Source organism: Gallus gallus, chromosome 5 (assembly GCF_016699485.2).
Source record: "Gallus gallus isolate bGalGal1 chromosome 5, bGalGal1.mat.broiler.GRCg7b, whole genome shotgun sequence".
Taxonomy (NCBI): Eukaryota; Metazoa; Chordata; class Aves; order Galliformes; family Phasianidae; genus Gallus; species Gallus gallus.
Genome location: NC_052536.1, coordinates 10,278,855 through 10,294,817, shown reverse-complemented (window position 1 = coordinate 10,294,817; position 15,963 = coordinate 10,278,855). Strand labels below are relative to the sequence as shown.

The 15,963-nt window shown below is 36.8% G+C and overlaps 1 protein-coding gene across 1 annotated transcript in view; it reads right to left on the bottom strand.

Annotated features, from left to right (window-relative positions):
• Positions 1-15,963, bottom strand: part of INSC (inscuteable homolog (Drosophila)) — a 105,269-nt gene that overhangs the window by 56,013 nt on the left and 33,293 nt on the right. The window lies entirely within an intron of this gene.

Here is a 15,963-nt window from a genome sequence, read left to right as displayed (position 1 = left end):
AACCTCATCTGGATTCTTCTTTCTGATGAGAACTTTGCCTTCTCTCATGTTTCTCACTGCTGTCAGTAAAATTTGCACATCTGACTTCCAGAGCACATTTTTGCACTAAGCAAACATACACTGTAAACAAGTGAAGCTGTAAGAAATTCCTTGACCAATAAGGGCACAAGGGCAATGTGCCTGCATTTTGAGCCCTTACACCCTCTGACAGAGGCACAGCTGTTAACACATAGAATCACCAAGGTTGGAAAAGACCTCTAAGATTATCCAGTCCAATGCCCTGAGCTGTTACATAAAAGCCTTCCTGTTAGAGGAAACTGCATTTGCATTAGCCAAGAGAGACGATGATGGGGAAGGACCTTTCAGTTCTTGAGTTCAGCACCAGCTGAATTCATGAGAACCCCTTCCAGACCACTGAGGTAACGCTACGCAAATTAGCGAATTTTGATTATAAACATATGTAGGAGGCTTGCCTCAAGTATAATTTTATATAAATCAACAGCAAACAAGATTCAAGGGATCAGTTTCACTGATCCAATTTCCCTTTACACCAAATACAGTGAAACTACTTTTAATTTTAAACTTCACAAGCTGCCGCTATTTAAGGTCTTTATTTTACTCAGCATTGAGCACTGTGTAATTGTATCTTATGATCGATTGTGGCTCACTTTCTTCTCACTATGTGTAGTCTCCTTATTGCCTTTTTGGATGTGAAACAAGGTTTCCTGATAGACAAAAATAACAACTCCAGAAGTTTGAGATCATGATTTATAATGACATGCACAGTTTGCATGCAGTAAAGGATAAACTCATTTGACAGAGTAATGTATTTTTCATTTCCAAAGTGCACTATGATAATTGATTAAATCCCTGTTTAGTATGTACAAGTAAACTCTTATATTATACATTCACATGGAGAGAAAACTCAAATACAGGGTTAGTTGGATAAAACAAGAAATAGCTCATGTTTCCTTTATTCTCAAATAGAAATCTTCACTCCGAAAAGAAAAAAGGATTATAAAATTGTACACGAAAGATTTTAAAGAAATTCTCATTTGTCTCAGTTTCTACTAAAGTAATTGACCAAAGTACAGTTGTGTAACATAGGAATTTTTGTCATCTGAAATATAACATCCTTTAGCTCCACTGGCAAAAATAATACCATTTGCTTTCTCTCAGACCAAAGGACTACTGAAAACTCCCTTTGTTCACTATGTCATCTTTTCTGCTACATAATGCTTTAAACTAATCTCATGATCAGTCAAATGAAATATGAGTTGTTCACTTTCATTCGCTTCTCCACGTACTTAGACGAAACCTTCTGAACAGTCAACGCATGAATTTGCAGATTCTTTTGCATATTAAAATAAGGAAAGCCAAGTAGAATCATTCCTAATTAACTTTTAAAAACCATACTCCAGACAGCATTTAATGATGTCTCAAAACAAGTTGAAAATTTCCATCTTGTCACCCATTACTGAAAAAAAAAAAAATAAATTACCACACCTACAAAATAAAAACACCCATAATGGGACAGACTAAAAACCTGTCTAGCCCATTATCCTGCTCCCAACACGGTCATTAGCAGATGCATAAGGAACAATTGTGAGAGGCATTGTAGGAACCGAGTAACCCCTCCTTCCCATCTTCTGGCAATTAGCGGCTTATGAACTTCCTAAGCCAAAATACACGTCTGTGCAGGATGTTTTCACAATTCATGAAACAAAAGTAGCCATTAATCCCTTTTTGAACTCAGTTAAACTTTCGGCCTTTCCAACATCTAGTGACAATGGCTTACACTTTGATTATAGTTTGTATGAACAACTATTTCTTATTGCTTATTTTAAACTTGCTGCCTTGAGATATTAATACAAGCTCTGCAAGTTCTTGTGTGACAAGAGATATTGAGGAGAGAGCTCTGCAGTAGCCCTCTTTGTACAATTCACTAGTTCATTCGCTGTGACTAAGTTCCTTTGATTTAGCTCATTTTTAAGACATCAAAACTGTGCTTATTCCAATCTGTCAGCATACAGAAGCAATCTCTCACCTCTGATCATCTGCTTAACCTTTCTCACTTTTCCTAAAAACATTTCTAGTTATCCTATGGACTTCCAAGAGGAGATGCAGGAACAGCACACAGTATCCAAAATTCAGGCGCATCATATAATATATTGGGATATAATCCCATATATAATATATTATATTAGGTTATAAACCATATATTTTGGGATTATATTTTTTGTACATCCCCATTTTCCAAGAATTCCCCAAATTACTTTTCTTTACTTGAGTGCATTGAAGAGAACTATTCCATGCTTATCTCACACAAAGCCTAACTATTTTTATCTCAGAATGAAAATATAAGTGGAATATAATTTCAGAATGAAAATACAGTTTAGAGTTAGTTGCCCTATGATGTAAGATCATTCTTCAGTTTCTGGCTCCTCCTCGCATTTCCTACTATGTTCATTAACAATTAATTTAATCAGATACCTTACTTTTTTAGTGACTCAGTATTGACAGGTACTTCAGTGATTGTGTGGTTGCAGTTATTTTGAATTAACCTGATCAATTTCACATCATCTGGAAGCTTTATCTTGCTGTTACAGCTATTTTTCAGGCAGCTAACAAATACACTGAGCATTATTGGTTCAAGGATAAGGGACCTTAATGGTGCATTTTTCCCAGTTCTGTTTCATTAAGAACCATTAGGTGGTTAACAGGCAGAGACCTTCATATATAAAGTTAACTCTCCACCAGTTTAATTTTTTTAATTTAGTATGCCTTGGCATACTGACAAGACAGCAATTTATGAAGACTGTGCACCAAAAAAGCAGCATTTCATTTAAAAATAGAGGTAATTCAGTACAAAATAAAAATTCAAAAGAAAACATTTCTTTAATGTCATCCTATTTCAATTGAGGTTGTAGAACAGTTGAAGTTTTCAAGATCATTCAATGGAATTTCAGTAACTAGTGATTTGAATACACTGAATTCCAGCATGCCTGCCAAAAAAGTCTGTTTAAAGACTATTCTCACAAAATCATCTGGCTGAAATGAACTAAGAGCAACAGCATGTTGGAAGTATGTTTCTTCAACAGATGCTAAGACCTTGTTCCATACAGACATTTCCACACTACATAACGCTTTGATGGCCAGTTTCATCATGGAGAAAGACTCATGGGAAAAACATTATCATCTTACATTTCTAATACATACGTTGTTATCTGAGTTACTGGCACTTCTTTTTTTAAGTAATAAGTAGTAGGCTAATGAATCACACGATCCTTAGGACAGACTAAGCAACGCCTTAGATGGCAATCCTCCCTCTCTCACGTTGGTGCAGTATGAATACAGAAGTACAAGAGTGAAGAAATAATAACTAGATCATATTTACAGCTTCCAGCTTGGACCTCTCTGCTGCAGTTTTACTGGCAGAAACACATACTTTTTTAAATTGCAAGCGTTATCATAAAAAAGAATTATGCCGCCATTTTTTATACTGAATTTCAATAACTACAGAAGTTTTGTGTTTTATAACAGCATGTGGAAGACTGAGCTAATCAATTCACGTGAATATTGCCAGGGGCCATCACATTTATAAAGTGTAAAGACTTCTGCTGCGTAGAATTATGTGTTTTTTTGAGGCTTCTTAGTCTTTATATTCATTTTCACCTATTATGACAGATTTATCACATATCCTAATGATAGCATTTAGTGCAGCTTCCAGATAAGCCTACAGTGAAAGTTGTTGCCAAGCCTTACAACTCTGCTCAAATTTATTATTCTAATTAGCAGCAGGTAATTAATTGGCAACAAACAACTTCTCGAATGGATTTAGCCCCCTCTTTGAACATAACTCATTTCTAATTTTTTTCTAATACATCTATTCAAAATTATTCATAGGTACCCAATATTCCCAGGGCCAGTTTCTACATTAATATAATAGACAGCAGAATTCAACTATCAGTGGAAGGATTTAGTGAAGAGCCTTAGAGAAGGCTCTTATTTATACTCAAGTCACTTAACACTATTAATTGCTTGTAAAAGCCTTGTGGATCCATGATATATTTGTGCTAATTTTAGCAAAAAAAAATTAACATACCTAGGGAGGTAGTTTATGTGATACAGAGTACCTGTAGGGTAGCTGATTTTTAAGCGAACACACTTACTTAGAAGATCACTCAGTGTAATTGAGGTCTGTGAATATTTAGCATTTTAATTGATGTGGCAAGGTAAAGGATTAGTGCAATGATTTGCACAGTGTTCTCACTTCTCCTAGATTTGACTTTCTTTTCTAGTGTATCAGCAATCCAACTTCACAGACAGAAGAGTTCAGTATTTAACAGGCTGCTCAGAGAGGCTGTGGATGCTCTGTACCTGGAGGTGTTCAAGACCAGGTTGGATGGGGCCCTGGGCGACCTGGTCTAGTACAACATCTGGAGGTTGGTGGCCCTGCCTGTGTCAGAGAGGTTGGAACTTGATGATGGAACTTGGAGTCCCTTCCAACCCAAGCCATTTCTATGAATTAAGACTTCAGAAAACATTAATGAAAAGCGAAGTAGTTCCAAGTCTCCAAAAAAAGTTAGCAAGTTATATTAAAGCCTGAATTTTAATGCCAACACTTAAACCATCATTAAATAAATTCATTCAAATAAAGTTATTTAAAAAGATAATACGAACCACAGCCCTCAAAACACTTCTCAAAACAGGAGAGCATAAGGAAACGTACATTGTAGCCAACAAAGTATTTAGAAGTTTATCCTAGAAAACTGGAATGTTAGACAGCACTGACCACCCTTCCACTTTTCAGTGTTTGTTTAATTTAGGAGTAGCTTTAAACTACAAAGAAATGCAGCAGAAGTAATGGAATAATTACCACTAATTTCAGGAAGCAGGATGCCAACAAGCAGAACTATCAGTAACAAAACCATAATTACTCAAAGATCATATGTAAAACACAGGTTGTTTTTTTTTCTAATCATGGTTGCCATAAAATAACTGTTTTATTGACCAGTGACACGAAAATATTGCTACTTTTTTTGGTTACTGATACCCATGATGATCTTCACCTGGCTAGAAACCAGCAATGGTCCCCTTACCACTTACTGAAACTTCCGTGCAACTGAACTGGGCAGAATGGAATTAAAGAAACCACCTGCTTCCTTCAAGTCAGCACTACTACAGAGAAAATGTGTTAAAACCACAAAGAGTTTGCATCTTGTTTGCATCTGTTTCTGCAGGGAGATCTAATGCAGACCAGTCTGTGAAACTTAGAACTGTAGTCAGACTGCTGCATTCTATGAAATCATGTGCATTTACTAATATAGGGGAAATGCCTATAAGGAAAGTAAAAACACTAAACAACAGTAAACACTTTTAGTAGATAAGGTACAGTATGTAAATTAACTATAGCTTCATTGCACCTAATTAAAACGCCACATAAATTATTTAGCATTAAGTGCTACACCGGTGTTCTTCTCAAATCTTTACGCTTTTCTGAGAAATCCTCACTGTAAGTTGTCCCCCTAAAAATGTCTGAAAAATATTATACTGTTCCAGAATTACTGGCATACTGTAGAACATAAGACATAATATAAAATCACAGACAAATTCAGTTTGGCAATTAGCTTATGTAAAATTTAGGTTAAGCTTCACAGATATTAATTTTCTTAAGTAGGGCCAGGTCCTTTCCAGCTTCTGTCAACTGAAGAGATAGGCAGAAGACAAAAACTAGTTCAGCCTAGTATTGTGGATTCTCACTTTGTGCCTGGTACATTTCATTGTTAAGACAGCAGCTACCTCCACAAGCACATAAAGTCACTGAGTTCACAGAATCTAAAGACAGACATAAAAGAGAAAGCATTTCCTAGCAGAATATGGATAAAAACGCTAAATAAACTCTGCTTGCAGCAAATTAATGATAGTGTAAAGCTCTGCTTAGCTTACTTGCAGGCAAAGTTGAACAAACAGTATGCCAGTGTTGTCATGATGATCACCAACTAAACAGATAACTGTTGAATTTCCATTTACAATAACATTGATATTTGCAGTGATTTCTGTTGCATTTGTGATGTCATTCCTAGATCAGCTTGTCTCAATTTTTTAATATTTACAGAATATGTATAATTCTGGCTATCTCACATCAATAAATTAATAAAACAATCAGCTGACAAAGACTTGTGTCTTTTGTTCAGTGTGCTACTCAATTATTTGTCCTGCCTTAAATGAATTCCCTTCATTCACAAGCAAATTGTTCCTTGATGAACTGGATGAAGTAGTCATCCCTTCCATCTTGAGGTGAGGTCCTGAAATAGGGAGCTATTACTGCACAGACAAAAGCAGTACTGATGAGGCAAGATTCTGCCACTTTCGTTCTTGTACATATGACACTCTGTGCCTTGAAAAAACATAAGCTATATTTTTTCAGATTAAATGTGATACCAGAGCTGAGAGGTCTTCACTTCACCTGAGTTCATGACTTCAGAATGTATGTAGCCCAATAAACACATAACAGCATAACTTGATGGAATATCACAAGACAGCTCTACTCAAAATATCCTATATCTTGTTTCAGGACATTAAGTCTGATTGAGTGACTGAAGCGTGCTGATAATCTCAAAGGGACATTGTTGTCAGCATACATTTAAATTGCTACTTATTGCCCAAATACCAGAGTTCTAGCTCCCATAAATAGCTCAGAGGTTCCTGAAACGTGTGGCAGGAGAAAAGACAACAAGGCCAACAGCAGGAGAAAGTGTGCTCAGGTTGTTCATCCCAGTTCACTGTTCCTCGATACTCAGACTAAGCTTGTAATCACAGAGGGCAGTGCTCCTCACTACTTTTTAAGAACATGGTCTAAAAGGAATCCTTATAGACACCTAGCAGGGATAGAGAAATACAAATATGAAGGAGGGAAACAACAGAGGAAATAATCTAGGGTCACAGATCATGGAAATGCTCAGATGCAATTGCAAGAAAGGACTAATTTGGAGACTAACATGAGAGTTCAGAAAGGTAGAGCCAGCACCTCACTGAACATTTATTTTTTTCCCAAGTCTGCCTTAATTTGTAGCTTAATAACAAACAGTACAGTTCTCTGTGCCTTTTTCAAAGGAATTATGACATGCATTATGAGCAGCACCATTAGCTTTTCACCTTTTGCTATTTACTCACTTAAGGTCCTAACCCTACCGATTAAATAAAGCCTGTTTTATTTAACGAAGAAAGCAACAATCATTTTACAGGGAGTTATGAGATCAGTATCATTCAGGACAGTACAGAAATTTGGGGACACTCAGTCACATCTTTTCACAGCAACTCTAGCTAAAAAAAAAAAAAGCCAACAGCAGGCTATCCTAGAATTGCATTAGAACATTAACCCTTCAACAGACAACTTAAAAAGATGAAAACTAGCAACAGTTGAAAAAGATGAAAACTAGCAAATGCACTCATCTGATAGCATCAGATAATGTGTTCAAAAATGGCTTAAAATTGAACTCAAAATAGTTCATGGTGGGTTCATAAGTGCTCTTTTAAGTAGCTAGACTAGAACCTCAGTGCTCTGTTGGTAATATATAATTTCTCATCTAAATTTCTTAATAGTTATTTCATTCCCATTTGGTTTCAAGTTCCATATTACATATGAACTAACCCTTTAATACATTTTTATAAAGAGAATGCACTCTTCTCATCCTCTGATTTATAAAAAAGTTAACAAACAAAACTCTTTGGGTTGCTTTTTCAGCTCTTCTCCTCTTTACTCCCCTTGCTCCAAACATTCTGATGGCTGCTGTAAAACCATTTCTTAGATATCTGGTATCATATTTGTTATCAAATCAAGTCTCAAACTCATTTACACAGTGGCATTAGTACATCCACATCTCATATAGAAATACAGAAATATCTTCTCCTCACAGCCTTGGGCTCTTGGGCTGATCTTACTGTTACATGCCATCACAGGCACCACATTATGAACTAGCATACACAGGCCATTTTTTCCCTCTCCACTAAATGAGCTACAAATTGTTGCAGACCTTCTTGTTGAGTCCCTAAACACAAAACCTTGAGATTTCAACTACTCTTCTTTCTTTTTTTTTTTTCCTATAACTCCTTGCCTCAAGATTATCTTGTTAGCAATGTTCCAAAATTTAAGTCACAGCAAGTTGTGCCACTCATGAAATGAAACATTTTAATAAAAACAAGTATGGAGAGAAATAGCTGAAGTCTACGTTTAATTATCTTCTTTCAAAAACAGCCCTTGTGACTGTCCCTTCCCATGTTACTCTTTGCCTGATAGTTACGTCTTACTGTATTTACTAGTAAATTAACATTGTGCAATCTCCACTGATTTACCTTTTTTATGAGGGGAAAAAAAAGAAAACAAGGTTACATCAAGACAGAATAAGAGGTTATTCAGTGTATTCCATTTTCAGCAGGTTCATATTCACCTGTTTCCTTTCTGATCTCAAATTTTTAGCTACTCTCTTAGAGCTTCTTTCCTGAATTTCTCCTCTTTTCCCTTCCAGTTGCTTCTTGTCCTACCCTCCCTTGTTCCGTAGATATAAGCACCATTTTCTTCTGCTTTCCACAAAATTTTTCTAGCTACTTCAGCACTTATATAGTCCTTCTCCTGCTTTTCATGGATTGAATTGTGTTTTCCTTTTCCCAGATATGTTTCTTTACATTCTATGCCTGGGACAGTTGAAGCTAGATAGTTAATGTTCCCGTTGGCACTGATAATTGTGTCTTCATTTAGTCCGGGTGCTTTTCCCACATTTTTAGTACCTACTCCTTACTAGTTATGTGTATGAAGTAGACATTCCTTACCTTCTCTTTTTATCTGTGTTTATTGAATCCATACAATTCATATATATTAATTGATTTTTCTCAAAAATCTCATTGGAAAACACATAACAGACAGTATATACTGGAGTTCTAGACTATCAAATCTCCTCTTAAAACGTTATTTAGCAAACCTAGACCTTCTGCGTTAGCCTTCCCTCAAGGACCCAGCCTATTGCTCAAGACTAGGCCACAATAAAACCAGAAATTCTGAATGTGTAAGCACAGGAGTTCACATGGCATACGTTCCTTCTGTACATATGCCTCCTCCCCAAAAAACAGATTGTTTTAGGCTATGGCATAATGCTAAAAGACCCCGTTTCACTTCTGTTTTTTAAATGTGTTTCAAATTCTGACTTCTTTCCCCCTTGCCTAGCCTACTCTGCCCTTCTTCTACAACCATCTTCTTTCTGCTTACATGTGCTGCCCAGTTGCCAGAGAGAGTTCACTGAGCCAAGCAAAAGAATGTGATATCTGCACTCCATTTTCTGGACAAGGCCAGATTTGTATTTTTTTGATTTACTTAAAGCTTGTGTCACCCTCCAGCCACAATAAATTTACTCAGAAGAACAAAGTGATCTAGTGGATAAACTGCTTGAAAAGAAATTGCAAGAGTTGGGCTCCACTCTTTGCTTTTCTACTAATACCCCAGTCATTTCTGCCACCTTCTGCCACATTTGCCTTCTGCCAGACTGGTGCTCCTCTGCATAGCTTATAGAGGATGAGACATTTCCTTGCTTTGGCACTTGAAAGTTGTGCCTAGCATTCTTATCTTAGCTGCACTGTACAGGTGCTACCACAACACGCAAGAGAAGCAGGCAAAAAGTAAGATTTTCAAAGCAATCCTGAAAGGAGTTCTGAAGGCTACGTGGCAAAAAGGAGAAAAGAAACAAGTGGTTGGGTTTTTTTGCTTTGTTTTGTTGTTTTTTTTTTTTTTTTTTTTAAACCACCAGAAAGGGACTTTTGAATGAGGTACAATAGCCAAAGAGAGAAAAATGCCTGAGCCGGAACAGTCTCATTAAATTCTAAAATCCAAAGCAACTGGATTCCAAAACATGAAAAAGACAAGAGGGCTCTTCAAAATGCTGAATGAGATGAGGAAGAAGCCACAGGCTGATTTCCTGGTAAAAGTACAGATAAGAAAGGTGAGAGTCCCGTAGATTGTTCATTCCTTGGAAGTAATTCATTTGTGAGGACTTTTTACCTTGCTGCTGTTCACAGCAGCTCTGGTCATCTCAGATGCTGAAGAGGAGTAAGGGAGAGAGCAAAGTGTGCTGACAAGAGCACTGCCACACAGATGTCAATCTCCTTCTTCAGAAGGGTGCAGATAAAAGGAATTACGTAGCATGGAGGACAGAGCCAGGTGACTTTTACAGGGCGGGAGAGAATGTTACAAACATTGACAAAAGGAAAGCTGAAAAAGTGTCTTCTCCCCCTCTCTTAGTGAGTAGGATGAAGCATCCGATCCATTTATTCTTCTTCATCTGGTGAGAGCAGACTTTGGGTCACTGACAGTGAATCTCTGGCTCAAACGAGTTACCCATGATTCATATGGGTATACAGGCTCTATGTTCTGCAGTGCATTAAGAGAGAACAATAATATTTTCTAGAAAAAAAAAGGATCATTACTGTATTACTGTGCAAAAAATAAGTCAATTATCCCTTCTTAATTATTTATTTAGCATTAATAAACTCTAATCGGCCACAAAAGGGACATAGGAAAAAGCTAACAAGAGGAAAAAAGTGTAGCAAATATGAACATGGGTTTGATGTTAGCGTTTTGCAGTAATACATCCCTGGTTCAATGAATTATCCCCTCATATCAAATATAAATTGATATTTTATGCATGTACACTATTTTGTATTAAAAACAAATAAAGGGTAAGTTTAACCAAGTTATTGTCTGCTGTAACACTTTATAATGTATTTCTTTATCTATGCTTTATAATATATCTTATATTTTCCCGTAGTGGAGCAAGAAAATTTAATTTGAAAGCATACCAGAACTGCAAGCAAGGAAACATTCCATACTATGAAGTTTGTTATAGACATCAGTCCTGGTGAAAATTTTCTTCACATAAATTACTGCGTTAACAGAACTTCATGACTGATACATGCCAAAAAATATATGTCTTATTCATTCAATATTCTCTTTCACTTTCCCTTTGCCATTCCTCCTATAAGAGCAGGGTTTTCAGAGGAAGGAAAAAATTGTGTATTTGTCAAATGTCTGATTAACAATCCTTCATGCTGCCAGAACACATACAGAAAATAAGGTAACTGACTTCACTGTAGAGAGAAGCAAATGCAAATAGATCCACTGTTCTATGAGATATCTTTGTTTTACTGTTTTCCAGAGTGCAAGAATAAACCTAAATTGATTCATTAAACGACTTTCAACATTCCATAAAGTTTTCACAGCATCTCTTAAATGGTTTCTCAAAGCCCATCAGCTGTCAAGTTGGGTATGCTTTTCTGTAACTACAGTTAAGACAAATCAGATTGGAATCACTGAGATAACCTGGCACATCACTAAGTGCAAGGAAAAGGATGTGGAATTCAGGTTCCAGCTTACAGTCTGACTCCTCCTCCTGGAAGGACTCAAAGCCCTAAAATCCAGATCCTGAATTTGAAACCATTTGATCAGAACTGTGCACTTGGGGCACAACTTTAAGGGAGATTTTTCCTCTCTTCAGCATCCCCTTCCAAATAAGTCCCATTTCTCTAAACTCATTACTAAACTGGGCTATAATGAAAAATTATTCATAGATTGAAAAATTATCCATTAAAAAAAAAAAGAAATCGAACCTTTATCCTCTAATTACAAACAGAGAAAAAAATTACACAATTCCCATTTTGGAAAAGATGACATCTTACTTAGAAATATTCCAGGAATTAATCATTTAAACAGACACATTCTTCAGAAGGCAAAGACAGATACCTGTATTCCATTACCAATAAATCAGACATTAAAAAAACTAAACAATCAAGAGGGAGAGTCGACTTTCCTCCTTCCCAGTGCAATATAAAATAAGCAAAGAAATCTAGTTCTACTGGACAACAGAAATCAAGCATCAACAAACATACTAAAGGCCAATTAAAAAAACAGGAATAAGTAACAGTGTAATAGAAATTCCATGCAAAACAGTAATCGTTCACCAAGATTTTTAAATTATATTCTATTCCTATCGCAGGAGGAGTAAAAAAATATTGAAAAAAATATTACATACTGCAGTTTTACTCTATCACTGAATCAGCAAAAACAGCATTAAATATCTTCTATCTCTATTTTGCCAGATGCGTACTGACAATAAACATAGCTGGCTTGTGTCTTGGCTTTTCTCTCTTCCCTCCCCACCTTCTCCCATCACCTAGACCCTCCAGACATCTGACAAGATCTCACAAGTTTTGAACACTTGAAATAATCCAGACTGTACTACTCAACCCAAAAATGCATTAGAACAGGTCTTTGAAGAACAATACTGATACAAGTGTCATTGATTGCCCAGAGACTGGGGAAGGATGGGACATCATCATCTTCCTGTATTTGGGGAATATCATTTTTGTCTCACTGCACTCCTGATCTATTAGATGTGGCTAGATTTTTCATCATCCCTTAATCATTTTCTGAGGGTATTCTTTCTTGCTTGGCTGGGTTCAAGTTTTGCTTTTGGTGGTGTTTGGTTTTTTTTTTCTGGGTTTGTTTTCTTAATCTGGTTGGGGTTTTTGGTGGTTTAGGGTTTCTAGTTATTTTATATGGGTTTTCCATTTTGTTTTTGATGTTTTGGGCTTGTTAGGGTTTTATTTAGTTAGACCATTTTTCAGATACCAAACTCAACTTGCACTCACAATGATAAGCATACACACATACAACTCATGCTAGTGAAAGAAGAGCTCATCAGGTAGAGTTAATTTTACACATCAAATATCTCCCAAGGCAAACAAAGAAATGGATCCTTTAATATATTTTAACTATATATTAGTTTTATTTTATTTATATTTTATATTTTATTTATATTACGTATATTAATATATTTAACCCCATCTTTTAGCTTTTTGCTGTTTTAAAAATAGCCCCATGCAGTAGACTGTAATAATCATTTGTCTATTTATACATATATAAATATTTATCCAGAGAGATACTAAGGTACTTATGATGAATTTAGGCTGAAGTTTCCACATCAGTAGCATATATTTTCCAATTTAAAAAATATATCTAGAAGAAAGGATAGCTTCTGCTGCTTCAAATACTTGAGTGGAATAGACAGGTGTTATCTATATACAGAAGTAAAACAAATACATTTGAAATCTTAAATACTCAAGTAGAAGATACAGTTCTCACCCAACCACATTCAGAACTCTTGTTAATCCAATACACAATTTGAACTTTTGGAAAAACAAGTAGAGATTTGATCAAGTCTTAGAGCACCTCATTTCACTTCAATTTATCCACAAAGATAAAAGTCCCAAAAAAAAAGTTCTAATCTCTGGGTCACACCATTAGCAGCTAGGATACGCTAAGCATGCCAAGCCCCTGCCTACTGCTTGCACAGGTACCCAAGAGTGACAGCATTCTTGGTTCCTCAGTTTCACCGGCACCCAGAAAAAAAAGGTCTGCAGAACAGCATGATGACATATCAGCAGGACTTTGCTGCCTATTAGCAAAAAGTTATACTATTTCTAACATAAAAGAATGCCTGAAATCCTAACATGTCTTATGTAACCACAGTAAATTAGCTAATCTGTACCAAATTTATCTGAAGTAGGAAAACTTATCCTAACAAGCTGCAGGGATGTACACAGACCTCTGATGATAATAGGCTGTTTTCACTGTTAAAGCTCTTTGAGACATAAAACAAAACTAAGCTCACTTCTGGTTACAAATGACTTAAGGATCTAATTTGAGCCGCAGCGCTGCTATACTCCAGCACAAGAATGACTGAAAACTATATATAGGTACAAAAAAAGCTAATCTTACTATACCTGTAGAAATCATGTATGATTCCTGCTTTATGCTTGTGGATTATTATGCATGTTCCAATCTATCACTTCAATCTTTCCTGAATTATCTAATGCCCAAGTGATATGTTTTCAAAGGCATTTGTTTGGAGCATGAAATAGGTAACCACATGAAGTCATCCTTAACACCTTTCATATACAGTAACAAGGGCAAGGGTTCGTTTACAAACATACACTGAGGTGGGTCTGGCTGAAACAGAGTAGGAGAAGAGAGGTCTTTTGACAGCAGGTTTATACCAGGCTAATACAGATGGGCAACCTCCCCTTGTAGTTCTGGTTTTGCTGTGTAACCTTAGTGAGCAATTCTCAGCTCAGGTGTTTGTGGCAAAGCATCAGGTGCACAAAATGAAAACAGTTGCAAGGTAAAACCTTCCCTTGAAACACCAGGGGGACAGCAGGAGAGATAGGTATCTGTAAAAAAAGAAGTCATAACCCTAAAGGGGAATTAATCGCTCAAATGTCCACAAAAGATGTAAGAGGATAAACAGAGTAGTGATAAAGTATTGGAGCATAAGGGTCCCTTTTATTTCTTCCACATGCTGGTTCAAGCAACTTCATGGAAACAAGGTCCTGCAAGGATTCACTAGAAAAATAAGCTGAAATCAAGTTTCCTGTGCACTATACATGTAACTCATATATACCCCTACACAGTGTTGAATTAAGAAGCACAGAGAGCTAAACACTCAACTGAAAAAAAAACATCAGAACTTTGTAAAGACTTTTGTTGTCTGTCCTACATGCAAACACACATTCCAATTTCAATTGTAAGCAGAGTGGTATTTCAGCTGCTGGAAAGTTCACAAAGTTAATAGGAGAAAAGTCTTGAACACGTGTCTACCATTACAAAGACAGTAACAAAGCTTTATGATTCCTCTTTCTCGCCTCAGAGGGGCACAGGGCCTGATGCATCCTACCCGGCACAAGTAAAGGCTGAGACCCTAAAGCAGCTGTGAGCCAGCCTTAGTTTTTATCCCTGCTACCGCAGGTCCTTGTAGCACACACAAAGTACTGGTGATGCTGTGCCCTTGCAAGTTTCCTCCACACGTGGTCTTCTGACACATCTCCTCTGAGATGTTACCCTGCTCTTCACAGTCTTTCAAGGCTGTTGTCTGGCTGGCTTAAAGGCCTGTTGTGTGCATGGGGGAGGATTGATTTGTGCCATTCAAACTAGGGAGTTGCAGCTATTTAAATTAAGGATCCAAATTCAAATTTTTGGGTTGCAGGATTAACAGATGAGGTATGTAAATTGACATAAAAAGTTGTTTAATTTGGGCATTTGCTAAGGGACATGCCTTTGCAACAGCCTGACCTACATCTTTTCTCATCACCGTCACCCACACCCCCTTTTTATGGCAGGGCAACAGCTCACTCAGACTGTCTTCATACTTGCCCATAAGATACTTCTTCAGAATGACTGAGGTCAGCCACTCACCAATCAGCTGAGCAACAGAGAACATTCAGTGCAACTCTAACCTTGAACAGATCACCATGCTCTTGGGGGGAAAAAAAAATTCTTGTTTTCCCTGGCAGCTGTACACTGACTTTTGGCCAGGGTGTAACCAGTAATTTAGCCAAGAGCAATACAGCATTAGGTTCTCTACCCACTCACAACATAAACACAATCCCTTCTCCTTCCACATCAGGACCATGCCACAGGAATTTCAGGCAGACTTAAGACAAATTTGTTTTTAAATGATAGAGGGGGTGTAGGAGGTGAAATTGGCCTCAACTATTAGTGTTGGAAGTTTCTATTAAGGGAACATTAAAAAAGATGTGAAAAAGATACTGCTTAGCCATATTTCTCCATCCCGATAGGTACATTGGACTACAATAAAATGATAAAGAATAGTAGCATACCAGCACTGACATAAGAAATGCTCGTATGCTACTATTCTTATTAGAAATGTGGAAGCCTGAAAACTTCAGTGAAATGCTCAAGATTGGGAACCCAACATCTGTGAGTGGGGAACTCTTGAATATTGCAGACTGGATACTACTCACTCTGTCACAGTCTCATCCCCTAAGCCTAGAAGAGAGGTCAGCACAACAACTTTCACATTTTACAGAAAATGTTATCCTAGGTAATTGGTTTTAAATGAA